The sequence below is a fragment of the Podarcis liolepis genome, assembly GCF_965112155.1.
Source record: "Podarcis liolepis genome assembly, chromosome: 5".
Lineage (NCBI taxonomy): Eukaryota > Metazoa > Chordata > Lepidosauria > Squamata > Lacertidae > Podarcis > Podarcis liolepis.
The window spans coordinates 21,615,994-21,643,898 of NC_139556.1; the positions used below are offsets into that span (position 1 = coordinate 21,615,994).

The 27,905-nt window shown below is 44.8% G+C and overlaps 2 long non-coding RNA genes across 3 annotated transcripts; one reads left to right on the plus strand and one right to left on the minus strand.

Moving 5' to 3' along the window:
• Nucleotides 1-8,008: 8,008 nt before the first annotated feature.
• On the minus strand, nucleotides 8,009-15,793 carry LOC310706645. The gene is made up of 2 exons (XR_014525995.1): nucleotides 15,478-15,793; nucleotides 8,009-8,496 (listed from the first exon to the last, which is right to left on the minus strand). It is a non-coding gene; the product is annotated as an uncharacterized lncRNA (long non-coding RNA).
• Nucleotides 15,794-15,802: 9 nt separating this feature from the next.
• Nucleotides 15,803-27,567, plus strand: LOC310706641. Of its 2 annotated transcripts, XR_014525988.1 has the most exons (4): nucleotides 15,803-16,102; nucleotides 17,265-17,371; nucleotides 25,169-25,521; nucleotides 26,859-27,567. It is a non-coding gene; the product is annotated as an uncharacterized lncRNA (long non-coding RNA). The 2 variants fall into 2 exon arrangements; XR_014525989.1 differs by lacking the exons at nucleotides 15,803-16,102; nucleotides 17,265-17,371 and adding an exon at nucleotides 20,475-20,616.
• Nucleotides 27,568-27,905: the final 338 nt, after the last annotated feature.

Consider the following 27,905-nt stretch of genomic DNA (forward strand, 5'->3'; position numbering starts at 1 on the left):
TGGCCTGAGGTAAAAGCCTTTTACTCTGACACCAGTGTGCTCCCACCACTGGATTTCGAATCTGTGTACGCATACTGTTAGCTACTATCCTGTAGTTTCTTGTTAGCTGCTTGAGATCAGCCCAACTTGAGATCAGTAGCCATATGCAATTTGTACCTAAGCCCAGGTGTGTGCATTTGAAATGGCTGGTGGAGCATCCTCATTTGCCTTCCTACCATCCTTGCTTGCACCCCTGCTGCGGTGAGGGGAGGGAGCCAATCAGGCTGGCTTTGCCTGCTGGTGATGTGACCCCATTGGCCGCTGCTGGGAGTCAGTCTCAGCTCCTGCTGTCTTTTGGGTTGTTACTGGCACGGCACAGTTGCACTTGGCAGTCTAAACCCATCTAACTCTCCTTCCTCTGGTGAATCCTCTTTCCTTGAACTAAGGTTACCAGATTTTTTTCAATGAATCCGGCGACACTTATTGCTCGCTACATACATGTGAATGCTGAGAAAGCTGTAAATCTGGGGACTGTCCCCAGGTAATGGGGACATCCGGTAACCTTCCCTTGAACCCCCTCCTCACTTTATTTTTTATTTTTTGAGCTTTTATACCCTTCCTTCCTTCCTTCCTTCCTTCCTTCCTTCCTTCCTTCCTTCCTTCCTTCCTTCCTCCCTCCCTCCCTCCCTCCCTCCCTCCCTCCCTTCCTTCCTTCCTTCCTTCCTTCCTTCCTTCCTGTGTACCTGTCAGTAAAACATACTTTTCAATTAAATACAGACCATCCAGGTGATCAGCATTCTCAGACTACCTTGTGGTATAGACAACAATAAGTTCTTCAAAAACTAACAGCACATTCCTAACCATATCTAATCAGATGTAAGCCCCAGGGCCAACCCACCTATGAGGCAAGGTGAGGCAAACGCCTCAGGCATCAGGGTCCACCGGGGCAGTAGATTTCAATGTCAATCTTTCTTCCTTCCCTGTTCCTGATGTACGGTACATCTTCCCTGACCCCTTATTCCCTGGCAGGGAGGGGGTACCATTCTGAGGTCCGCCTCAGGTGCTAAAATGTATTGGGCCGGCCCTGGTAATTCAATTGGCTTGGCACATAGGTAAGTGGGGTTAGGATCACTGCCTTAAGCTGTGGTCCTACTAACCCCCTTACTTGAGAGTAAGCCCTATTGACGGCTCCTTTTAAGTGGTCATGTTCATGGCTCCCCTGTCAGGTTCATATCTTGTGCTTTCTCACTTGGAAGGGAGATGACTACCTCATAAAAATTATATCAGGGAGGAAAGTGTTATGAATACAGGTTGGGGTGGGTGAAAGGGCGGGGCAACCAGGTAAGTCACATCAGACAATGACATCCTCACCTGCTCTTGAGGACACACAGCGAAGGAGGTGGAAACACATCAAAGAGTAGTGATGCTTACAATGATGAGGAAATTCGAAATGAAAGCAGCTAGAAAAGCCCAACGTTGCTTCATTTTAAGCTGGCAGTGTGTACACAGCCAGCGTCTCTGGAGTCCTTAGAAACTGTCACTAAGCATATGTAAGACCTCAGTGTAAACACCAGTACTCCCTTATGTACATAATAACCCTTTGATAAACAGTTAATAGCTGGCTCTGTCTCTAGTGTTGGTGGCAATCTCACGCCAAAGCCAACCATATCAGGCTCTCAGGAGTTTTAAAATGCATTCTAAGGGAATAGGTGACGGCAGAAAAAGGTCAGATCGAGTAAATCCAAATTTTGGAGGCAGGAGAATTCCATGGGCCCTGGAACATAAAAATTAAAGAAGCAGAAATATTGAAATTTGTGTAGGAACTAGAGAACTGTTTCCCTGCAGAGGCTATGCTGGAGAAAGGCAGTTCATTGCTGCCAACATGGCTGCATAGGTATTCATAGCATGCCCTTTGATACAGGAGAACTCCCAAGCTATGAACCTGAAGCCCTAGTCACAGGTTTCATTATACGTATGGCACTCATGTGTGGCTTTAGGAGTGAGGATGGGCTTCTAGCCCCATGACTGATGTTTGCACCCCCCCTTGCTGCGCTGCCCCAACCTTTGCATGTTGAGATGTTGCAGGCCAGGCATAGGGAATCTGTGGCCCTCCAGATGTGCCTGGACTACAACTCCCATCATCTAGGATGGCAGTTTGTGCCCAATAATATCTGAATGGTTACAGGTTGGCATGGTGGGCTACAAATTTGACAAAGCCTCTCAATCATCTGAGGCCTACCATTTTCCTGTATAGTAATTTTTTGGGCAGAAGCAGATCCCCAGAATTTGAAACCCATTCTGCAATGTGCTGCCTGAAGTCATTCATTCATTCATTCATTCTTTTCAAGTTTATACATTTCCACTAATTTTACCATCATTTTGACATTTCAAAACTTGACTTCCTTCCCCCTCTTTCTGCGGTTCCTTAAATTTGTTTTTCATATCTTCTGCACATTCCAAATTAACTTAATTTGCTCCTTTATTCATCTTCTTTCAATATATACTCTTATAAAACTGCAGGTTGTTACAATAACCCTGCCAATGTTTTTACCTGTTTAAATTTATCTGTAAATATTCAATAAACCATTTCCATTCTCATACATATATATAGAGAGAAACGGTAGGTTTCGCCATTTCTGCATATTCCATAAGTTTTCATATCCATTCTTCCTTTGCTGGGACTTCTGCTTCTTTCCATTTCGGGGCAAGTAACATTCTTGCCGCTGTAGTATCATACATGGATAAATTTCTATACATTTTAGGTAGTTCTGTCCCTATAATTCCCAAAATCCTAATGGAAAGCTCATTCTGCCAAACTGCCTCCAGTGCAGAAGTCAGTAGCTTTGCTTTTTCTTGTCTGGTGGCTTCTGAGGCAGCGTGCACTATCTCCTCTCACCTGTGGGTTGGGGGGTGGGGATGCAAAGCTTCTTCATCACCCCACTCGTCCCCTGCAGTGGCTTTGGCCCACAGTATGAAGACCCAGAGACTGAAAGACAGGGGCATGAAGAGCTACTCCATTGTGGAAGGGAGAAAAAGCTTCCCTCACCTGTCCCGCCCCTCATAACCACAGTGATATGAGCAACTCATATGAAGGAATTCTGCAAACATAGATTTGCTAACTTACTCGACCAAAGGAATTCTTCAGTGGTTATTTAGTCTAGGCAGAATTAATTAAACCCATATAATCCCTGCCAGATGTTTATCCGCTGCCCACTATATGACTCCTGACAGGTTTTAATTTAATACATTTTCAGTTATGGGTTTTCTCCACCTCCCTAATACATCTGCACATACAAACCTGTGTGTGTGTGTGTGTGTGTGTTGGCGGCAGGAGGACCTTTTCATTCTGGTTAACCTAAATCTTCCTTTCTGTAAATTCAGCAACTTGCTTCTGGCCTTACTTCCGTTGCCATGGTGAACAATTGATCACTAACCCCCTTTTATAACAACCTTTTACATAGCAGAATATGGCTATGTCTCCCCTTTCATACCCCCCACCAAGAAATAGCATGGCAAGTTCTTTCGACTCTCCCCCTAAAAAGACTCCTTCCTAAACAATGCATTTCATTGCATTCTTCTGAAACTAGGCTAGGCTACTTAAAAAGAGTTAAGTGTATGCCAAAACCAAAAATTATACTTGGGATGGGGCCCAATATTTACTAAGTAAGGGTTGGTTCTCAAATTTCACATTAAGGTGATTGTACAGATGGAAGAATATTATTTTGCAGGACTTATTTAACAGCCTTCCTAAATACCATTATTATTCCAATTTATTAGTCACTTGACACATAAGGAGCCTCCAAGTGAATTACAAAATTACAGAATTAAACAGTACCGTATATATGATATACTTCCAGGGAACCCTAACTGCTATCTGGTGCCTCAGCTTTTGCAAATCAGAGAGCACAATTCGAATACCCGTAATCCTTTGTGGTCATAGTGAGCAAAATAAATCCTGCATATTACATGCTTAAGCAACTGTGGTTTGATTGTGTAATGAATCAATCAAGTTTGATTTATTAGTCACAGTTTCCATTCAACATCATAAAATGTGGTAAAAGGTTATTCAAAGCAATGCCAACCAGTACTTATTAGGTACTCTGCACTGTTTGCAGCATCGTGCAGTGATATAGCAGAAAGGGGAAGACACGGGCTGGATCTAGACCAGGGCTTTCCAAACTGTGTGTCACGACACGTTAGTGTGTCGGCTGCAGTGCGTACGTGTGTTGCGTGAATGCTCCCCGTGCTCCTTCTAGGGCTGAAAAGGGGTTAGTTTAACCTCCGGTTTGCTAGTAAAACTGAATTACTGTGGAATGATGTATGTCTAAAAAGTGTGTTACCAACATGAAAATTCTGGAAAGCTCTGATCTAGACACATAAAAACAAACAAACCATGTTTCAGGAAAACATTACCTCATAATAGGAAATCATGTTGTCGAAAGATAGAACTCTACAGCGCCATCTGGTGTCACAGTGTTATAACACAACTAAAACACTTTTAAAAACAACTATTGTTCCTGAGAGGGACGTGGGTGGCGCTGTGGGTAAAACCTCAGCGCCTAGGACTTGCTGATCGCATGGTCGGTGGTTCGAATCCCCACGGCGGGGTGAGCTCCCGTCGTTCGGTCCCAGCTCCTGCCCACCTAGCAGTTCAAAAGCACCCCTAAGTGCAAGTAGATAAATAGGTACCGCTTTATAGTGGGAAGGTAAACGGTGTTTCCGTGTGCTGCGCTGGTGCAGGATCGCCAGAGCAGCTTCGTCATGCTGGCCACGTGACCTGGAAGTGTCTCCGGAGAGCTCTGGCCCCCGGCCTCTTAAGCGAGATGAGCGCACAACCCCAGAGTCGGACACGACTGGCCCGTACGGGCAGGGGTACCTTTACCATTAATGTTCCTGAGTCCTAGGACTAGAAGTGGGGGTCAGGGGAGGCAAAAGTAGACATGGATCTTGGCATGCGTTGGCTGGGGTAAGTGTTTGTTGGGTTTTGGAGGGTGAATATCTCATCCCATCTAATAAGAAACTTAGGTAGTGACAGATGCCAACTTGAGTCACTTGACACATAAACTTAGGTAGTGACAGACGCCAACTTGAATAAAACATTGGTGGGGCCTAGGTAAGCCCTGCCCCACATAATTGATCACAAGACATGGCACAAACGTACCCTTTGAACGGCAATGTCCATCAACTTGGGGGGGGGCGTTCCCTCAAATATTTAATGGGGGTGGTAAAGGGATCTCGGGACGCAGGTGGCGCTGTGGGTTAAACCACAGAGCCTAGGACTTGCCGATCAGAAGGTTGCGGTTCGAATCCCCGTGACGGGGTGAGCTCCCGTTGCTCGGTCCCTGCTCCTGCCAACCTAGCAGTTCGAAAGCACGAAGTGCAAGTAGATAAATAGGTACCACTCCGGCGGGAAGGTAAACGGCGTTTCCGTGCACTGCTCTGGTTCGCCAGAAGCGGCTTAGTCATGCTGGCCACAAGACCCGGAAGCTGTACGCTGGCTCCCTCGGCCAATAAAGTGAGATGAGCACCGCAACCCCAGAGTCTGTCACGACTGGACCTAATGGTCAGGGGTCCCTTTACCTTTACCTTAAAGGGATCTCAACCCCTAAGTGTTGACTCCTGTGCCAGGGATGTAGTCAAAACAGGGTCACCAATCACAAAGAGGGATATACGTTTGAAGGAATCAAACCCAAGTTATGCAGAAGTACAAATAAATTTCTTAAAATAAAAATAAAAATGGGGCAAAGTAGCTCAGTGAGAACGGAGCATGCTCAGTAGCCACAGAATGTAGAGTCACAGCTGATAAAGAAAAAGGGGAGGAGGGGGATGTTTTGCTTGGAGGGAGTGGCTGCTTGGAACTCTGAGTAAGAGCTCCCCTATAAGGGACTAAGATACAGTGCAACATTTTGTTGTTGGTCGCTCTGGTGTCGCTTTATTTGCTGTAAGATTCAAGAAGATTAATTCTAGCTGGCGGAATTTCCCTGTCTTCAAGTACAAACACCAGGGGTGAGCAACCTACCAGCAGAGAAGACAAAGAAGAAGGAATTAAGGCCATTAAAGGTGGGGCGGGGGGGAGAAAGAGAAGATATAAATCAGAGGAGCAAAGAAACAGAGGGAGGGAGACAAAGACAGCCCCCTATAACCGCAGAACCTGCTCCCCACACATTGCAGTAGCAACAACAAAACTATAACTACACCCCATCCTGTCCTTACAAAGCGAACTGTATTCTTTATAAAAAGTAAGAAAGAAGACAAAACTGTCTTCCTTGGTAGGTTACAGGGGGCGTGTTGGGAGGCGGAATCCAGCTATAGCTGCAGTGCAGCTCCCTTCTCCCCTCCTATAATCTCTGCCTTGTAAAGAGGACTGTGCAGGCATGAAAGAATTGGAAATCTTCTCCCTCGCTGGGATACCTGCTGCTTCCCATGTCCTTCTGGTCTTTGGAGTCTGCAGAACTCTCCTCTTTTGCTGCCGAGTAGTTCTCTTGCACAATAGCACACTACCCTCCAGCCTGAGGAGACTGAGTCAGAAGCAGCTGGCAGGAGTGCACCACACAGCCACTGGGGGAAGCTGGAACTTTATGGGAGGTGGGTGCTGGTTAGGAACACCCCTATTTCATGCTAAAAACTGTTCTGAGTGCTCCTGATGGACCAGGTGTTGCCAGCCACAAGGAAACATGGCTTAATGTAGGATTCTTGAGCCTCATCACCTACCAGGCTACTTTCAATGGGAATTACTAAATGCTGTCTCTACAAGGGAAAGGATTGTTTAAAAAATATCTCCAAGACAGGAGTGGGATGTAGCAACATGCAGAATGTGCACAGACTTGCAGCTTGTGGCTGACAGAGACTGGAAATAGACTGCAGAGAGATTGAGCAAATGATCGGATTGTGATGACTGATTATTATGTTTGTATGTGTGGATAGAAAACAGGCTCTGGTTCTGAGGGAAGGCACAGTTCCAGAGGCTGAAGCTGAAAATCCCTGTAAGGGTGCTGTCTCTACCATTTGGATAGGCCTGGATAAATGGTATGAGGGAAAGAAGACAAATATGAGAGTAGGACCTAAGTAGTATGTCTTACTATATAATAAAATTGTAAGGCTATCATCACATGCCAGTTCGTGCGGCTACCAACAGGTGGCCTTAGCAACTCTACCATGACAACACACCAGTAAGCAGGTGAGCAAGCAGGCAGGCAGCCCAGGCGAACTTTGAAAGGGGGTTTGGGCAGAGTATGAGGGGAAGTTTGGGGGAAGGTGGTGGGATGAGCTGGGAGCATAGGCTTTGGGTGACCTGTGAGAGGATAAGTGAGGGTTGAGCTCCTGTAAGAAACATTACAAGTAACATAAGACTATGAGAAACTGCCTGCCCCTTACAGGAATTTTCAGCTTCCACAGCTAGGAAATTGGCTTAAAATATGAGTGTCTAAGGTTGTACCCTTATTAGCCTAACAGTTAATCTGGCTCTCTCTGGGATGGCAATCTGGAGAAAAGAATAACAGAGAAGTAAGTAGATCAGAAACAGCATCCCTCACAATAAATCTCTCTGTGGGGCAGTGGCTGGGACCCAGAGGTCAACAGAGGGCTCACGGAGAAGAACTGGACCAAACTTTCAGAAAAAGTTACCAACATGGCCTTTGCTTTCCCCTTAGTTTTAACTGGGACTGCTATTGCCTTCCATTGAAAGAAACCATTACTGGGGGTCCGCCCCCCCCCTGCAACTGCTGGGAAGGGGTATATTCAATTCTTTGACATGTGATTTGGTTTCCTTGCACAATTCATGTCAGCAGAGGTCTCTGGGATCATCCATCAGTTTGCCTACTTCAGCCCCCTGCCTTCCTTAAGGTAAATGGGAACCCTGATGGTTTATTTTTGAGGTATCCCCTATTCCTGAAGCCGACTCTATGCCTACAGTTGTTTTAGTATCTGAAGCAGTTGTGTGTACACACACACACACACACACACACACACACAGTGAGGCAGTGTGTTGTTTCAAATGAAATAATGGATTCTAGCATCCAAACAAGTCATGTTTTGTTTGGCTCTAAGTCACCTTTTTAATAACCCTGTTTGATGCTTCTGCACTGCAGAAGCGAATGAAATGCAATGAATGCAAAAAGTCAATCAAAAGTCTATTTCCTCTAGCAAATCCACTCAATTAATCTTTCTGGATTTCTCTCCCCCACCTTCTTTCTTCTTTAAATAAACGTGAAAGCAACAGCTCACAAAGCTGGTCTTGAAAATCCTCCGCTGCTGCCTGTGTTTCCTCTCAGAGCTGTAGGTGTCAGTATAAACATGGCTTTGAGGTCAGGTGCTTCTGGGATGTCATTCGAACCCATTGAGCTGTCCACATTATTGAAGGAGTCGGCATTCAGATGTTCAGCATGCATGGGACATTGTCTGCTCGGCTGTTTGAAGCCCTGGCAGCAGCAGATGACATCTGGTGACTAATGGGCTCAGATGTGAAAGCCGTTCCCACAATGCTTTGGGCTGCAGCTGCTCCAAAACCACAGCAAGAAGCTGGAAGCAGAGAGGAGAGGATCAGTCGAGGGAAAAAAACAAATCAATACCTCCTGATTTCAGAGGAAGTCAAACATGGCCCTGACTACAAATACATTTTCCCAACCTGGCCTTTCTGGGCAAATGAAAAAGAACCACACAGCTTACTGCATTGTGGTTTAGTTTATGCCACTCGAAAGCACACCCCTTTATTAAAATGACACACATTATGCGCTGCATGATAGTGAAATGAAGCCAGATTGTGTTTTCCACAAGGAAAATATTTTCCACAAGAAGAAGATGCCTCTGAATTTCTCTTGGTGGAAAGAGGAAAAAAAGGGGGGCCGGGCAGGACCTGCTGCCGGTTTAGAATAATGTTTGAAGTGGACACATTTTGCTAAATGTTTAGAGGCCGGTTGATTACTGTTGAGGGGAATGGCAGAAGAGAATCTCCCCCTTGATCCGGCTGGCAAACTGGATGCTCATTTTATAGTGTCTCTTAATTAATAGCAAATAACTGGGACAAATTACTAGCAAATTACTAACTGGGACAGGTTTTTCAGAACATCCCTTGGCAGTTTTGAAATGAACTATATGGGCTTCTGGTCTGCTTCCAGGATGAACGGAAAATACTGGTTCTGAACTTTAAAACAGGGGCGAAACTAGGCTTTATTTCACCTGGGTCAAAGACCCAGTTTGGCACACACACCCATTTGCATTTGTGTACACACACACACACACACACACACACACACACAAACAGAGGCTAGGAGCCCCCATGGAGCACCTCTGCAGGCTTCACCTGGGGCAAAAAACCCACATAAACCTTCCCAGACCCTGAGGATGTATTCTCCCCCCCCCCACAAATATTTTATTAATTTTTTTCACGGTGCAATAAAATAATATTAACACCAATAGTAATCGTAATAAAACACAACATTATATGCACGATACAATAATTTTTATTGTCACTGTCCCATACAGAACAACAAAATTGAAAATCTACATAAGACATTCAAAACCCAACAAGCCTGCTATCCCAGCTATCCCAATCTGGTTAGCCCCCTAAAAACTCTGATACCCCATTTTTAAATACAATATACTCCCATACAGACTCCTTACAATGCATTTAAAACCAAAATCGCATTTGGGTAGAAACTGTTTCTTAGGCGTGTATATAGCCCACTACCATAATTATACCTTAATCTTCACATCTAAAGAAGTGAGTCTTCCCAGCTCTCGCCTGAAAAAAGTTTTCCCTTTCCTCAGCCTTACACCTTGAGGGAAACTCACTCTGACCTGTCTCTACACAGGTCCCTCTCTTCTATCCATCAACCCCTCTATATGTATCTTCATTTAACCTGACCCTGAGATTGTATTCTTTGAGATTCACCATCATCTGAGGTAGCGATCCTAGATAGGGCCTTTGAAGTGTTGGCACCCCAGAGGGTCTGAAACCTTTACTTCCAGAGAACTTGATTGATGAGCATTCATTCGGATCACACTGCAGGGTGGTTGCATCGAGCAATTATTACCCCGTGCTTTCCAGGGTTCCCTGTCACTTTCCTTAGCACAAAACGTCATTTTTAAAAATTGGTTTTGTTCGACTTGAGCACCAAATCGGCTTTCTCTGTGCAACCTGAATTTGCCAGTGTGTAATTGAACTGCATCCTCAAAGAGTGACAGTCTGGAAGGGTCTGGTGTTCCTTTATTTTTTATTACTGACACATCTTGCCATTACTAATGCTCAGTAATATTCTGCTCTTTTATGGTTATAGTGAGATGATTGTTGTTTTAAATAGTTATTTTACTTGTTAGCAGCTCTGGAGGCTTCAATGTTGGAAGAGTGGGGTGGAATTGTTGTTAAATACATATGAATAGATTCAGCCAGTTAAAGCAGAACTAACATAAGCCCCTTCCTAAAAATTTTGCAGGCTGGGGCAAAATTTCTACAACCCAGCTCAAACTATATTGTTGCATCAATTTGCAAATATATTTTAAGAAGTCATCATAAATAAATTCAGCATTTTAAGGCAGGTTTTCTCACAACATACACAATTCTGCCTAATATGTGCAGTCCTGCAAGCACTTTAATATATGCTCTTTAATGCATGCTTTCCTCTAATATATGCACTTTCTATAAATCTTTAGGTTGGGGAACTGCATCATAAAATGCAGAGATGTGTGGATTTCAAAGGGCAGCATTTAGGTTCAGATATATATATATATATATATATATATATATATATATATATATATATATTAGGCAGGGTGAATTAGGCAGGTTCACATTAAAATTCAAACTGAATTGAATTTCTCTGCCATCCCTAATCAGCCTTTGTTTCTCATACAGAACAGGGAAACTCATCCTCCACAATTGTTGCAGAATCAAAGGCAGAGACATGGACTGTACTCAAATATTTTACATGTGACTGGCAATTTGTTTCTGATGCCAAGGAGAAACTATAGGAAGGCCTTCGTGCTATATGTGGAGGTAATTTGCGTGTCATGAGAAAAATGATGTCGCAAGCCACCTAGACATATGAGATGGGGAAAATAATGCATTCCTTTGGTAGGACATTAGGAAATGTTTAGAGCTAGTGTTGAAAGGCAGGTAATTTCCTTAGCTCCCGGCCACTCCACCTCCAAAAATAAATCAGTATTTTCGATTCGAGAGCAATACCAAAACAAGTAAAACCAGAAATGGAATGGCAGGAAGGAGATCCCACGCAGACGTTTGCCCCATTAAGTGCTGAGACAAAGGGGAGAGAGCTGGTGTCAGATAGTGGACAGTGTCAGACAATGAATGGGAGATTGGGTTTCAGCTCGCCACTCAGCCATGGACCTCACTTGGTCAGTCCCATTCTCTCTGTCTCTCCGCCTAGCTGCTTCACAAGGTTTATTTGTTTAGGATGAAATGCGAAGAAGGAGAGAGAGACTGTGTAGGCTTCCCTGAGCTCATTGAGGAGAAGAGCAGAATAAAAACATAATAGTCAAGACAGGGGGCTGTAATTGTCCCCCCTCCCCTTCTCCTTATGAAACAAGCCTTCCCTTGTTTTGGAGAGTATTTGGCACCCAATGGTGAAAGTGTGTGAAACTGTTTGCAGTGGACGGGTATCAGGGAAAGAGTGAACATGCCGTTTTGCTGAAGCGAATGGGTCAATCTCCTGCACTGAGCTTGGCGCAAAAGTGGAGGTCCCTATTGCTTTAGTCAGCTCTTCCCCGTCCTCCCAAACATAAGTGGATCAGAGGAGAAAATGGCCACAAACAGCCACAAAGATGTGTTCAAGACTGGAAGGAAGAAGGTTGGGGGTTTTTTCGTGTGTGTGTTTTTGCAAACGTTTTTATGCTCTCCACACCTTTTGCAGCGAAAACCAAACCTCGTGAAAATAAACCAAAGGGCGCTGAAAAACAATACATCTGAGGGACGCATACTGCTGTCTCTCGCCACTGCCATCTGATAGAAAAGTGCAAAGGCATTTCTTATAGTAGTTACCGGCGGTTCCCAGCTCTCATGCAGAGAAATCGCAGCAAAATTGTCTTTGTAGGCAGGCATCCCTAACACTACCATGCCCTTAACTGTCATCGTGTATAAAGTGTACTGTGTGGACAGCCACTTAGAACAAGTGTGAAATAAATGTTTGAGAGACAGATAGAGGTATCTTGAAATAAAGATTTCTACTTGCACCTGCATCACACACAGCTTAACAAAAGAAAACAATTAGTTCCACCTGTATTTTCAGGCCATTTTTTTGGTTGTTAGATTTGGCTGCTGAGACATTGAAAAACAATCTCTGCCCTTTGCATATCAGTCATCACAGATCCCCTCTTCTCCAGGCTTCTACTGAGACCACACCATCAACAAAGGATTCCGCTTCTCCCAGAAGGTAAAGGTCATACTCAGAGTAGATCCACTGAAATGATTGAACACAGCTTACTTTCAGTTGGTCTACTCTAACTTAGCTGGATTCAGCCATGTGACACCTTTCACCAGGTAGCGTGGGGCTACCTTTGAAGGTGGCCCAGAAACTACAACTAATCCAGAATGCGGCAGCTAGACTGGGACCATATAACATTGGTCCTGAAAGACCTAGACTGGCTCCCAGTATGTTTCCGAGCACAATTCAAAGTGTTGGTGCTGATCTTTAAAGCCCTGAACAGCCTTGGCCCAGTATACCTGAAGGAGCATCTCCACCCCCATCATTCAGCCCGGACACTGAAGGACCTTCTGCAAGAAGTGAGGTTACAGGGAACCAAGCAGAGGGCCTTCTCGGTAGTGGCACCCACCTTGTGTAACGCCCTACCAGCAGATGTCAAGGAAATAAACAACTACCTGACTTTTTAGAAGACATCTGAAGGCAACCCTGTTTAGGGAAGTTTTTAATGTTTGATGTTTTATTGTGTTTTTAACATTCTGTTGGGAGCCACCCAGAGTGGCTGGGGAAACCCAGCCAGATGGGCGGAGTATAAATAATAAATTGTTGTTTTTGTTGTTGTTGTTGTTGTTGTTATTTATTGAATTTATATCCTTCCCTTCCTGCCAAGGGAGCCCACAGTGGCAATCATCGCCCTTGAGTTACCTCTAGGAAATGGGCTCTGTTCTAGAAAGATAGCCTTTTTTTGTTGAAAGGTATTTGTTGATATGGAGATCCAATACATTTTCCTGATGATTAGCTAAGGAGTTTAAGGGACACCCGTCCTCCTCATGGGAGCTGGCTGGACAGGAGCAGCGAGGACTGAATGCAGCCTTCTGCCCTAGCATTCCACATATAGAAGCTAACTGGACTAGCAGTTGCGTGTTCAATACTGGAAACAGATAGTGTCCTCCACGGCACCTGAGGGCAACAACGTCATTTGGGGAGCACAAGGTGGGCTGTGTGGCCTGCATAATTCTGTGCTCCAACAGAAGGTGGGTATGGCAAGGGCACTTAGGAGGAACTGTTGGGTTGGGGGCTGCTCCTGGTGCCCTCCCCCTACCATTTGTCACTTGAGGTGGTTGCCTCACTCTGCGCAATGCTAGGGCTTGTCCTGTCAACCAGCTGTTGCATGATCTCATGTAACCTGGCCCCAGATACTTGGCAATCTCAAAGCAGACTGCCTGTGGGAGTGTGGTGTACCAGTGAGCTCATAAACCTGTCTTCAACAGATGGAAGGGCTGGCTATATGAAGTGCTGCTTCCAAGTGGCCTCCTTTGCTTCTGCAGGCAACAAGAAGGGAGTTGTTCGGTGTCTCAATGGGCCTGAAACCCCTGTGTCCCTGCTTCTCTCTTGCAATATAGCATGGAGCGGATTTCATGATTGGCTGCATGGTGCTGTAGTAATTCACACAAACAGATGAAGAAGGAGACTTATCATCCAGCATTCACTGGGTGAGGATGAGTATATGTTTGTTACATTATTTGCCACTGACTCACTGAATGTAACAATGAGTGATGGAGGAAAACAACCAAGATATTTCCAGGAGGTCTGGCAGTACATCTTATTCCTGCTATTTTACTGCCTGAAACCACATTCTTAAACGATAGCTTCTTTTTCGTTCTTTCACACAAAATCTCATTCTTCAGCTGTGCTCCTTTGCTCACTTACCTGGGAGTAAGTACCACTGAATTCAACAAGGCTTACTTATGAGTAGACATATACAAGATTGCACTGCTAACCATTTTGTTGTTTCATGAAAGATGCTCAGATATAGACACATCTTTCCCCCTTGATTAGGGTTGCCATATTTCAAGAGCTAAAAATCTGGACACAAAAAGTTTTAGAGCTGTTTTAGGGCAATTTCTCCATAGCTCCTCTGTCAGCACTGAGCCTGAGCCACCCACACCAGAGCCCAAGCCCGAGCCGCCACCAGAGGCAAAGCCTGAATAAGATCCTGGGTCGTCCACGCCAGAGCCAGAGCCAGAGCCACCCCCACACCAAAAAGTTTGTTTTTTAAAAAACCCAAATCCAAGACATTTGCTTTCAAATCTATAATCCCCCCCGGGTGGGCATGTAGGACCCCCAAAAGCAGACGTGTCCAGGAATTTGCTGGCGTATGGCAACCTCATACTCTCCAACATTTCTCCGATGAAAATAGGGACATCCTATTCCATAACGATAATTTTACTATTTATCCTCCACACAACTTATTGGGTTGCCCCAGCACTCTGGGCAGATTCCAACATATATAAAAACATAATAGGACATTTTAAAAACTTCCCTATACAAAATTGCCTTCAGACAGCTCAGGGGTTGGATAACTCCATACCCTCCAACATTTCTCCAATGAAAATACGGACATCCTAAGGAAAAGTGGGACATCCGAGAATCAAATCAGAAACCAGGACAGTTTCTCTAAATCAAGGACGTCCCTGGAAAATAGGGACATTTGGAGGGTCAGCAACCCTACCCTTGATTTGTATGGCATGTTCATTATTTGGACATGTATATTTGTGTACATTAAGACAGATGATGTCCCCTGCCAAAAGCCAGAAATGAGCACTCAACTTCCAGTTCTGCAGATCTTCACCCTTGTAGTTTTCATGTTGTAAACTCCTGAGCACCCCTAGGGACCAGCTGGGTTTTTCTTTTGCTTATGCAATTTCATAAAGTGTCACCTGTGAAGACGGTACTGTATAACACTAATACACAACTGTTATAAGTCATCATGCAACCTTTCTGAGGTCCATCCAGGAAACATCATTTACAAGACAGGGACAAGGTTCATGAAAAACTTTAGTTTGGGGACCCAGGTCTCCAGAACATCTGAAAGTCAGTAGAGATAGGGCAGGTGAGATTTAGAAGAGAGAAATGGTGAGCAGTGGGATAAACAGTGGGCAGGAGAAGAATTAAGCATCCTTTTACAACCTGCCACTTCTCCATTCCTATCCTGCAAATAACCCCATTCTTTTTAGTAGAAGCTGGTTTCCATACCCAATTCTGCTTTCTGAAGGTCCAGTGAATGCCTCAACAAAAATGGGGCAGGGGAGACACATAGCAATCGAAATGAAGACCACAGACTGACCTCTCTCAGCTGCTTGGAGCAGACCCGGAACTTAAAAGAAATCAGCAACTGCCACAAGGATTGCCTCATAAGGCTACAGGTGGTCTCTTTGGTATCTTCCTCACTTCGCCATATCTTCATTCTTCCCTTGTGTCTCTCTCAGGCCAGCAGATTATGTCCTCATGGTGAGGAGCCGTTATGAAGCCAGTCACAAAGTAATTTTTATTGGTCTTTCGGAGACCATTGTGGCCTCATGTTGACCTCACACCGCTTGTGACCTCACACTGGGATGTCTCTGATGTAACAGAACCTGGCATGAATCAGAATTGAGCCAACTCCCAGAGGCCTGTCCAGTTTGAATTGAGAAGTGTTTTGTTTTTAAATCTTCTGATTCATTTATAAGGGGAAATATATGTTTCCAAAAGTTGCAAGGAACTAAGATGTTTCACAGTTTCTTACTTTGGCTTGGATCCGGAGTTCGCATGAGCAGACCCTGCCTGCGCAGTGGGCCTTTCCCCTCCTCTCCTACCCACTACAGCCCCTGCACGCCCCTCCCTGCAAGATGGTCAGAGGATGTGGCTTGGCAGGGGGGGTCTGCATTGCAAAAGAGATGGAAATCAGGTGGAGGCAGCTTTCATGAGTAGAGGTGAATGATCTGTCAGTATTATGCTATTGCAGCAAATGCTTAGAAAGATTACTTTGAAAGATCCTCAGAATGTTACCGTTCCCAATACACTTCCGAGCACAATAAGTTACATTGGCTCCTAGTATGTTTCAGAGCACAATTCAAAGTGTTGGTGCTGACTTTTAAAGCCCTAAATGTCCTTAGTCTGGTATACCTGAAGGAGCATCTCCACCCCCATTGTTCAGCACAGACACTGAGGTCCAGCTCCGAGGGCCTTCTGTAGTTCCCTCACTACAAGAAGTGAAGCTACAGGGAACAAGGAACACCCTCCCAGCAGACGTCAAGGAGATGAGTAACTATATAACCTTTAGAAGAGATCAGAAGGCAGCCCTGTATATGGAAGCCTTCTAATGTATAATGTTTTATTATGTTTTTATATCTGCTGGAAGCTGCCCAGAGTGGTTGGGGCAACCCAGTCAGATGGGCAGGGTATAAATAATAATCATTAGCCTTTGGTGATAACTCAAAGCCGAGTAAGATTGTCTTTCATGAATATGGTCTTAATAGTGTGTCTGTAGGTGACTGTGGAAGCCAATTCTGGATCTGCACATCCTTCCACAGTGGGGACATTGGTTTCCAGATGGGAGTTGATCACAGTGAGGATTTGCCAAACATGCCTTCCTCTTAGCTCATTTCTCCCTTTCATCCTTAGTTTGTGCTTCCTCAAAGTCCCTGACTCCTTTGGTAGAAGCTATTCTCCAACTGAAGCACTCACAGGCCAGTGTTCCCCAGTTGCCAATGTTTATATTACATTTTTTTTAGATTTGCCTTGAGAGCGTCTTTAAACCTCTTTTGTCAACCACCAGCCTTACACTTTCCATTCTTAAATTGGGAATAGAGTAGTTTCTTTGGAAGACGATAATCAGGCATCCAAACAAGATGACCAGTCCAGTGAAGTTGATGTTGAAGAATCATTGCTTCAACACTGGTGATCTTTGCTTCTTCCAGTACACTGGCATTAGTTCACCTGTCTTCCCAAGTAATATATAAAAATGGTCAGACACATTGTTGATGGAGTTAGAGATGGTGTTTATAAGTAGTCCATGTTTCACAATCATACAGTAAAGTTGGTAGTACAATAGCTTTGTAAACAAGCATTTTGGTTTCCCAGCAAATGTCGCAGTCCTCAAACACTCTACGCTTCAATTGGGAGAAAGCCCTGCTTGCAGAGCTCAGGCAACATTGGATTTTGGCATCAATGCTGGCCCTTGTGAAAAGATAACTGCCTAGGTAAGAAAAGGCTAAACATTTTCTAACTTTGTACCATTAAGTTAGATTTGTGGCGCTGCGGGATGAGGGGTTGTTTTGTGCTTGTTGGTGCAGTAGTTTGGTTTTTTGGATATTGAGCGATAGGCCAAGCTGTCCACAAGCTTCTGCAAAGATATTTAGGATGGCTTGAAGGTCATCATCTGAGTGTGCACACATAAATAATAAAATGATGATGATTATGATGGTGGATGTTGGAGGGCATGTGAGTAGTGGTGTGCTGGACCACTCAGAGGCTCTCTGTGATAGATTTGTAAAGCCTTTTTAGGACAAAGTTGCCCACATCAGCTTAGATTGACACCATAGTACAAATCTACACGTATGGCAATTGTGGCACTGCGTGACAGTAGCTCTCTTCTTATCTGTTGGGCCACTACCAGAGAATATCATTGGGAGACAATTGCTTGGCCCTATGCAAGTTGACCCAGGGGATACTGCAGGGTTCCATCTTGTCCCCTATGCTAGTCAATGTGTCTATGAAAACATTTGAGTGACAATGGATGGACATGTCAGTTTTGGTTCCCCCAGCTTCTCATTTGTCCAATTTTAAATTCAGACCTTCACATTTCTGCAGCAATCTGTGATTATTCTTTTTTAAAAAATTGTCTGCATTTTAGTGTGAATTTCTTGTAATAAGCAGATTTTTGAATGCTCTTTTCCTTAACGTAACTCAGAAGCTGTGCTTTTGGCCTGGGGAGCACTGTTTCCTGTGCAAAGTAGCGGCAGCACACAAGGAGCCACTTCTGAGGTAAAACAGTGCAGTGGACCAGGTTGAGCCAGCTGGTAGGCCCAATATAACCCATGAACCAGCCCTAGACCTAGACCATAGAGTTCAACTCAGAGTTTTAACTCACATTACATTGGCCCAAGGACAAGAATGGTCTGAAGCATAACTGAGGCATTACTTCCCCATAACAGTATGATAATATTTTAGATGGTATGAAAGATTTACCTTTGGAGATCTCTGTTAAGAATATCTGAAAAGCCATTGCAGATTTGTATTAAATTACAATAGAAATACGACAGGCTTGTACACTGTTCTCTTTCTCTCTCTCTCTCTCTGCTGTGCCAAATGGATTAATGTTATGATAATGAATACCCGAGGAATTAAGTGTGATTTGTCACTTGTAAAACGTTGCCCACCACTGTAATCCATCACTGCTTTGTGGCAACGAAGGTTGATCTGTCAATGAGATTGCGGAACAAGATGGTAATATCTTCACAGTATCTTTCTCTCTCCTCCCATTTCTGTTCTTAACAAAGAATTTTAATTGTACTTATCCAGGTGAAATTCTGTAGTCATTCGACCAAACCAAGGCTTAATACGCTTTATTTTAAGTCACGTAGATCTCCCAACCTGCAGTAATGTCCTCCCCCTCAGGTTGTTTTTTTTGCCATCTTATATCCTAGTAACCGTCATGCATGACGATCCCGATCTTCTCTGTGCAGTGAGCAGATGGAATGGTCAGTGATTCAAAATGTGAAATACTGAAAAGGTCAAAATCCAACAGGATGCTGCTGTCGGTTTCATCTGTGATCTCTTGTTCTCGTATCAAAAGTCATCATAAGGACAGTAATGAGAACATCATAAATCTAGTTCTCTCACCTAGAGGCCGATGGCGAAGGATGAGTGAGTTCGTAGCGATAAAGAAACTGAATCTGCTGCAGTTCTTTATGGGGAAGAGGGCTGCTTCCCACATAATCACATGAGCCTGACCGGATCAGAACAATGGTGCATGCAGTGCAATATCTTTCATCTGATAATCGCCAGGTCCAAACGCTTCAGGACAATTTAAGAATATGGAGTTACAGCATTCATTTCCCAGGCTGATCTTGTGGTGGCATTAGGAACACCTTGATTCCAGTCCAAGGAAAATTGCACTTATACTCTATTGAGATCTTGCCTAGCACATATTCATATAGATCTGCACAGTATATCAAACCCCATACAATCTTCCAGGCATGTATGGTGGCCCACCAGGAACTTAACAAACTTGTTTTTCTCCCGGCTTGTTGTCAGGCATGCAGCAGGTATGGGCAAAATTCTGCTGGCCTGATGGAGGGCATGATCCAGACCCACAGAGTGGTTCTGTCTACCATCCTGATTCAAAACGCTGTTTCCAAATATAGACAAAACCCCACTCAACCATCTCAAGAACTGTCATGAACTTGGTGACTTTGATTCAAGATGTAGGAGGAAAACTGTGGATTTTTATAGAACTGGCAGATCAGATGTTTGGAGCATGGCCCTTTCTTACTATCATCCCCCAAATAATTCGCAAGGCAGAAAACCCATTTTTACTCAGTACGTTAAGTGTTTGGTGAACAATACAGGGGTACCTCTGGTTACGTACTTAATTCATTCTGGAGGTCTGTTCTTAACCTGAAACTGTTCTTAACCTGAAGCACCACTTTAGCTAATGGGGCCTCCTGCGGCCGCTGCACCACCGGAGCACGATTTCTGTTCTTATCCTGAAGCAAAGTTCTTAACCTGAAGCACTATTTCTGGGTTAGTGGAGTCTGTAACCTGAAGCGTATGTAACCTGAAGCGTATGTAACCCGAGGTACCACTGTATACAACAAAGCAACTTCCGCAATCTCCATGCTGATTCCACTTAGGAGGAGGAGTTTGGATTTGATATCCCGCCTTTCACGCCCTTTTTAAGGAGTCTCAAAGCGGCTAACAATCTCCTTTCCCTTCCTCCCCCACAACAAACGCTCTGTGAGGTGAGTGGGGCTGAGAGACTTCAAAGAAGTGTGACTGGCCCAAGGTCACCCAGCAGCTGCATGTGGAGGAGCGGAGATGCGAACCCGGTTCACCAGATTACAAGACTACCGCTCTTAACCACTACACCACACTGGCTCTCTAGGACTCCTCCTCCCATGTTTTGTGAAGCTGGTGACATGATGGACTGGGAAGGCTGGGATCAAACAGGTCCATATAGCCTCAGGAATTTTTAGGTAAATAGCTCCCCACATACACATAACTAAGAGATTTTGGCTAGGCCTTGTCATCTGTCAGGAATAGGGGCAACTGGCCAATGGGGCAGCTACCTTTTGTCCCCAAGGATGCCACAGAGAATGATGTGAACTAGGTCTTTGTGACATAGTGCATTGTGGTGCTGCCAGGTTGTTAAGGGCAACCAAGTCACTTCATTTTTTTATTGTGGGTGGGGGAGAGCAAAAGCTTACTCACCTAGTCTTCAAAGGTAAGTCTACCCCCAGTTACAGGTTAATAGATCCACCCCCAAATTGATAATAATAAAAATTGGGGTTCAGCATTCCCAAAAAGTCACGACCAAGTCTAGGCAGAATGCTTTGGCCCAGCAGTAATCTGAGGGCACACCTGGGGTGGGAAGTATAGCTCTCCTCCCTCCACTCCAAACGTTAAGAATAGCCCCTGCTCCTATATACGCACAGCCCTATACCTTTATCTGCATATCCCCCCTCCGGGGTTTTGTTTCTTGGTCATACCAGAGTGTGTGACAGAATGTGGAGAGCTCACTTTTATACATAAGAGATTGCATTATTGAACAGAATCCACACAGCAGGGCCTACTGTGTTCAATAGCATATAAGCAGAAGGAAAAGATAGATAATCTCTTTGCTTTTTTTTTTTTTAAAGAACGGAGACAATCGATGAATACAACAGGCAGGGGAAGCACAAAGAGACAACAAGGCAGTGTTAGCCAGAGGTTTCTGCACAATGGTTGCCTAGCTGTTGTCAGGTTTTAGGGCAAAGTGTGGAAGAGGATCTCTTTTTCTGCTCTCAAAGTAGCCCACAGGAGAGGCACCAGCACAGAGCCTGGGGCTCAATAGAGTTTCATCTGGGGGAAATCATGGCTGATATGCTACTAAAAGCAGAGCTGGCTTCAAGTTCGGGTTTTTGTTTTGCAAAACGAGTTCTTAGGAATGCTGTCCCGCACCCCCTTTTACAACACCCTCTCCCCATCCCTCCAGAAAGCATCTCATCCGCCAATTCCCATTCCCTTTTAACAAATAACAAGGTTGCCGGAGTTGGAGTGTTCATAGCATGAATGTAGTTACCATTTGCTCAATGTGCTATTTGCAGCTAGGAATAGCTGCATTTGAGAAAGCTAGTCTCTTGTTAGATGATGAAAAGAGGCATACGGAGATGTCAGCATGGCATCGCATGGGGTGCTGGAGCAAAACGGTGGGCTTTCCTTACTAACATTACATCACGAGAAGGTTTGCATGTGAGGCTATAGCTGCAATCCTATATGAGGAGTTACGCTGCAGTCCTAAACATACTGACTAGGGAGTAAGCCCCTAGTATTAAGGTAGGGGAAGGGACACAAGCAGATTTAGATGTACAGTGGTACCTTGGTTTGCAAACATTTTGGATTACAAACGCTTTGGATTACAACCACGTCAAACCTGGAAGTGTGTGTCCCTTTTTTTGGATTACAACCCATTTTTAGGGGGAGGCCCCACTGGTGAAAGCACGCCTTGGGTTTGGTTTACAACTGGACCTCTGGAACGGATTATGGTTGTAAACCAAGGTACCACTGTATTTGATTTATGTATTGCTTCACACATAGGGAGTCTTGAAGTGATTTATAGGGCCAACATACAATATGCAATGGAAACCTATTAAAAGAAAAGTGAATATACTAAGAGAGCCAGTGTGGTGTAGTGGTTAAGAGCGGTAGTCACGTAATCTGGGTAACCGGGTTCGCGTCTCCGCTCCTCCACATGCAGCTGCTGGGTGACCTTGGGCCAGTCACACTTCTGTGAAGTCTCTCAGCCCCACTCACCTCACAGAGTGTTTGTTGTGGGGGAGGAAGGGAAAGGAGAATGTTAGCCGCTTTGAGACTCCTGAAGGGGAGTGAAAGGCGGGATATCAAATCCAAACTCTTCTTCTTCTTCTAAGAGCCTTCATCCACAAAAATCACCGACAACATAAAATAACCGCCCAAACCAAATATAAGCAACCCAAAAGCCAGGCCACTAGTGCTGATCAAGTGCTATTCTTAAGGTCCTGAGTGAAAATGGACCTTATGTCAATACTAGAACTATGAATTGGTTCAGAAACAAATTGGTAGCCAGCACAAGTGGGGGCAAACTGTACTTATATGTCCAGATTGTCTAGTACTGGTCAGCAGCCTGTCTGCAGTGGTGGACTTGGGTACTGTGGCACCCTGTGTGAGGCCAAAATTGGGTGCCCCTTCCCCAGTCCTCACGCTGCCTTCCCAAAGGTGGATAAGGAGGTGCCCGGCTATGGGAAGGAGGCACAAGGGCTCTGGCAGGGTCCTGGAGCCCTCCCACCTCCTTCCCAAAGCTGGGAAAGTGCTAACTAGGCTTTGGGAAGGAGAAGGGAGGACTCTACGCCAGTGTGGTGTAGTGGTTAAGAGTGGTAGACTGGTAATCTGGTGAACCGGGTTCGTGTCTCCGCTCCTCCACATGCAGCTGCTGGGTGACCTTAGGCTAATCACACTTCTCTGAAGTCTCTCAGCCCCACTCACCTCACAGAGTGATTGTTGTGGGGGAGGAAGGGAAAGGAGATTGTTAGCTGCTTTGAGACTCCTTAGGGTAGTGATAAAGCGGGATATCAAATCCAAACTCTTCCTCCTCCTCTTCTTCTTCTTCTTCCCAAAACCTCACACCTCATGTACAGGGCTTTGAGATGGTGCCCCCTTGGCTCAGCACCCTACGTTTGCTCCCAAAAATCCACCCTGGTGTCTGCTACAGTTTCCAAGCTGCCCTCAAGGGCAGCCCAACAACACACCACTGTAATCTAACCTAGAAGTTACCACCGTATAGACCTCTGGATCTAGGCTATATCTATCCAGATAGGGTCACAGCTGGGCCACCTGCCCAAGCTAGTAGAAGACGTGCCATGCCAGAGGGGCCTCTTGCACCTCAAATAACAAGGATGGATCCAGGATGCCCCCAAGCTGCGCACCTGCTCCTTCAGGGCGGTGCATGATCCTATCTAGCTACTGATCTTTCGTTATTTCGGAGATCAAGGGATCTGGGATGAACTGGGTCTGCTCCGTGACTATTGTTGGGGGATCATGGGATATGAAGCAGTATTTACAGGTCTATTGTAGTGATTTGGACTTACCATTCAGGCCCAAACACAGAGATTTGCCCGGAATTTTGTTGCTGCTGTAGCAGCACATTTTGGCTCTCCTTCAGAGCCTTGAGCTCTTAAAAGTTCACCTCAAAACACTGGTGGAAAATATTAAATGACAGCCTCTCTGCTTTCTCTCCAAGCCAGTGATGCATTCCGTACTGCTTCTCAAGGTAATAGTCCTTCTGCCGGTCACATTAGGAAAGATGGAAGTATTAGTGGATATTTCTCCCCATCTCCACCCCCCGATAATGGAAGATGGCTTCATTAAGTTGTTAGGATGAAGCCATTAGTGTTTATGTTGCTTTGCAGAGTAACATAAGCAAAAGACAAGTCCACGTCCTCAGGAGCTGACAGGCTAAAAATACACCATGATAGGGAAGGAAGACAACAGAGGCAAGGCTAACAAGGGACAAGTGCCAGAAAGCACAATTACATGTAATGGGGCTTTGTTTTGGCTGGGGATAAAGACTAAGGTGTCACAGAAGATACGGGCTTTGAGCTGAAGACTGAAAGAAGAGAGGAAAGGTTGTCAGAACTCAGAATTCCTCCTGAAGTTTCAGCGTCTTACTCCCCTTCTCAGAAAGCCTGCTCATGTCTTTCTCCAGAGCAAATGCAAGGAAGATGGAACAGAGCTATGTCTCCCCCTTCATCACATGCCATGCTGTGCTGACCTCACTTCCACCACCTACATATTGAGCATGGCATTTGCAAAGGGGGAACCTATACATGAATGCGTGACCCCTGATTATGTAGGAATTCCTGTTTTGTGAAATGCCCATATGCCACCCAGCAGCTCATGCTCTCCAAGACATTCATGTTCAATGCACACACATTGGAGCAGCATAGTGTGGCATGCAATGGCTCAGGCCAGGCTGATTTACCATTCACGTGGAGAAACACATGAATAGGACTAGAATCATCAGGAAAAGGTGCGGAATCTCTGGGAAAGGAGCCAAGGCCAAAAGCTTTTGCTGTTAGCTCCATTCCTATGTTCATTAGGCTCCATCCTAAGCCACCAGGTGCAGCCCTCTGACTAGGGATAGGGGACGAATTGCATTCAGTTCACGTTCAAAGGAGAACTTTCTCAATTTGAACTTTCTGAAGCTATAGTCATACCTCATGTTACATTTGCTTCAGGTTGAGCGTTTTCAGGTTGTGTCCTGCGGTGACCCGGAAGTACCGGAAAGGGTTACTTCTGAGTTTCGCCACTCTCGCATGCACAGACGTGCAAAATGACGCTACGCGCATGTGCAGAAGCGGCGAATCGTGACCCGCAGACGTGCAGACGTTGGTTGTGTTCTGCTCATGTTGCGAACGAGCCTCCAGAACAGATCCCATTCGCAACTAGAAGTACCACTGTACATGCAAACTGAAACACAGCCGTTCCACTGAAATTTGCACTTCTCTGAATTTTGTAATGTGGTTCTCTAGCCAAGCAGAGTGCGCCAAAACTGCATATGCTGAGCTAAGGTGTTCATAAAAATGCATGTATCATTGAAAATAAGACAAAATTTATTATATTGGGGAAATGGCTTTGTAAAATTGCATACAAGATGCAGACAAAAGCTAAAATTGCATACAAAAATGTATATGAGGATAAATTTGCACTAAAATACTGATACATTTTCATGAGGACTTCTTTCTTTCTTTCTTTTAAAAAAGGCAAACTGATGTGGAAATATGGAGAATGGAACTTAAATGAGAAACTTGAAAGAAAACGGAACTGACAGATTAGCCCAATCCCACCTCTGACCCATTTGGTGCCATCCCTTCCTTTCAGTATGCTCTACTAGGCTTCATCTTCTGATGTATCCACCATCTACCCCTTGGGCTCTACTCTCTGAATCTCCAGGCCTAAGGTTCCTGAAAGGGGCAATGGTGGGAAGGGATGTACTCAGGGTGAGAGTTCCGGGCATAAGGAGCGACAAGAGGAAATGAGTGCAGTTCCTAGTCAAGACCTTTGAATAGCTCTACTGTGATAGGACTTGGAAGCATGAAGATCATTATCAGGATATGTGAGTAGAAAAAGAAGGGGAGTGGTATAGGGGAGGCTTTTAAAGGATGCGCCAGGAGTTTGTCTGTATGAGCTCCTCTGCATTACTGTGAATGTTCCCTTCTACTCTCGAATGTTCCCTAATTAGTCATTTGAGGGGGGAAACCTGAAGAAGGAAAAGCACAAAGTGAGAGCTATGCATAATTTACAAAACTGAACGCTTCCTTTTAGGTTAATGGCACTGCAGCTCATTTCTCCCTCCCCCTAAGCCTCTGGCAAGAACCTCTGCCTTCCTCATTTTTATCACTTCGTTTGGAGTTGTGCCCCTCCCATCACCTTCCAAAAAACTGGGGAGACTCTCTTTTCCTTCTGCCACCACAAAGTACCTTTTACTAATATACCATATTCTCTCTCTCTTTTGCTACTTTGCGCAGACCAGGTTAAAAGTCTGGTTTTTGCAGATGCCCTGAAGAATGTTGTTGAAGTGCCTTCCTAGAAACCAGCACGAATCAAGGATGTGAAGATATGGGGGGGGAGGGGGAGAGACTTTGGGGAGGGAAGGAGAGCCTTCCTCAAAAGGTTTTTAAAATAACAATTTGCATCCTCAAGTAATTCCCAACTCTCCCTGGCAACCATTCATTTCTTCCAACCGGCAGAAATCTGCAATATGAGAGTGGATTGGCTTCTTTTTCCCATGGGGCCATGTATCTCTTCATCCGCCGCCTAGGGTAAAAAGCAATGCATACGTTTACAATATAAATGTGATTTAATCGACCTCCCTGTCAGCAAGAAATGGCAAGCATATCAAACAAGACCAAGATGTTAGGAGAGGGAAAATGGGAGGGGGGAATCATAAATTATTGCTGTGATGAGTTTCTGAGCTGGGTTTTTTTTTTGTGGGTGGGTGGGGGGGGGAGGGGGAGACTACTGGATGATTTTGTGTAAGGCTTTTCCCCGAAACAATAATTAAGATAATTCTGTATGACAAGGAGAAAAATGTTCAGCTTTGTATGAAATGTGCTTTATGTTTAGCAAGCTGAAAGCTCTCTGTATTGATTAGAATTCCCCACAGCCCAGCAATGCAAAGCTAAAATTAATTGAACTGCGGTCCATCTCTTTTCCCCGAATCCTTATTTACTGGATCTTGTGTGTGTATCTTGAGCTGAAAATTGATAGGTTCCTTTGTGGCGAGTGTGCGTGTCTGTGTTTGTGTACACCAAAGCTGTCAGAAGCATGTTCAAGGCCGGCCCTATCAATAAGCAGCACAAGGAAGCCCGCCTCAGGCGAGGGATTTGGGGGTACTATTAAAAGGCAGCAAATAGTCAATTATTTGGTTTGTTGTTATATTTTCACCACCAGGGGAAGACCATTCAGATTTCTTTCTGCCTTCTTCTTTTGCCTTGGGCACCAATATGTTTCAGGCCATCTCTAAGAACGCAGGATCCTAATATCCACCCTCTTACAGCTAAGAGAAGCACAACCCACTGGAAAATATTACCGCCCGAGCCCCTTGAAGTGAATGGGAGCCATGCAAGGAGTACAATAGTTACGCAGGCTGATTTTCAAACAGTTTGGATGGAAGGCTAGGTTGCCTGCCTCTTCCACCTCAGCAGTTTCAACACACGGGAGAAAGTCGTCCTTGTGCCTGAAAGCAGAAAGGAAAATATAAAGCATTTAACCAGATTGGAGAAAGATACGTAAACCACACTTTTAAAAAAATTATTGTATGCCACCCTTCCTCACGTGAGAACCCAGGGCGGCTTACAACCAAGTTGCACTTGCACTGTTAAGGGACCCCCAGTTACAAATGGTCCCCCAAATGGTCCAATGACAATTTATGGAAGAGTGGGAACTTTTGGGGGGATTGAAATGAAATTGCTGGCAGGATTTGAAAGCTGAGCGATGGGAAGAAATGATAATATATGAAATAGAGGAATGCATATTAGATGAAATGTGCAATGTAACAGAGGGGTGTGTATTAGATTAAATGTGTGCCATTATGCAGTCTACAAAACGGATGGGCATATAAACAGCATGGAAGAAATTAAAAGAGAAATATATAACCAAATTTGAAGTTTGAAATCAATTGGTTAAAGTTATGAAAATCTAATAAAAATCTTTAAAAGCGAAAGCAAAGGTGCACTTGCGCAAAGGGGCTTTCCCCTTCGCAACCCCCATGTGTGGCCCCATGCCCCCCCCAAGCAGCTCTGGGGTGGTGGGTTGGGAACGAAAGAAGGGGTCTTTCCATCTAGCAAGCTGAAATACTTCCCAAGATGGATCATTTGTCACAGGGTAATGTTGGTCATTGTGGGCTAAACAGAACTCTTAAGGTCAGAGCCACAGTACTTCTGGATCCCAGATGCCAGGGCCCAAACAGTGTGCATGTGTGTGTGTCGGGTGTGTGTG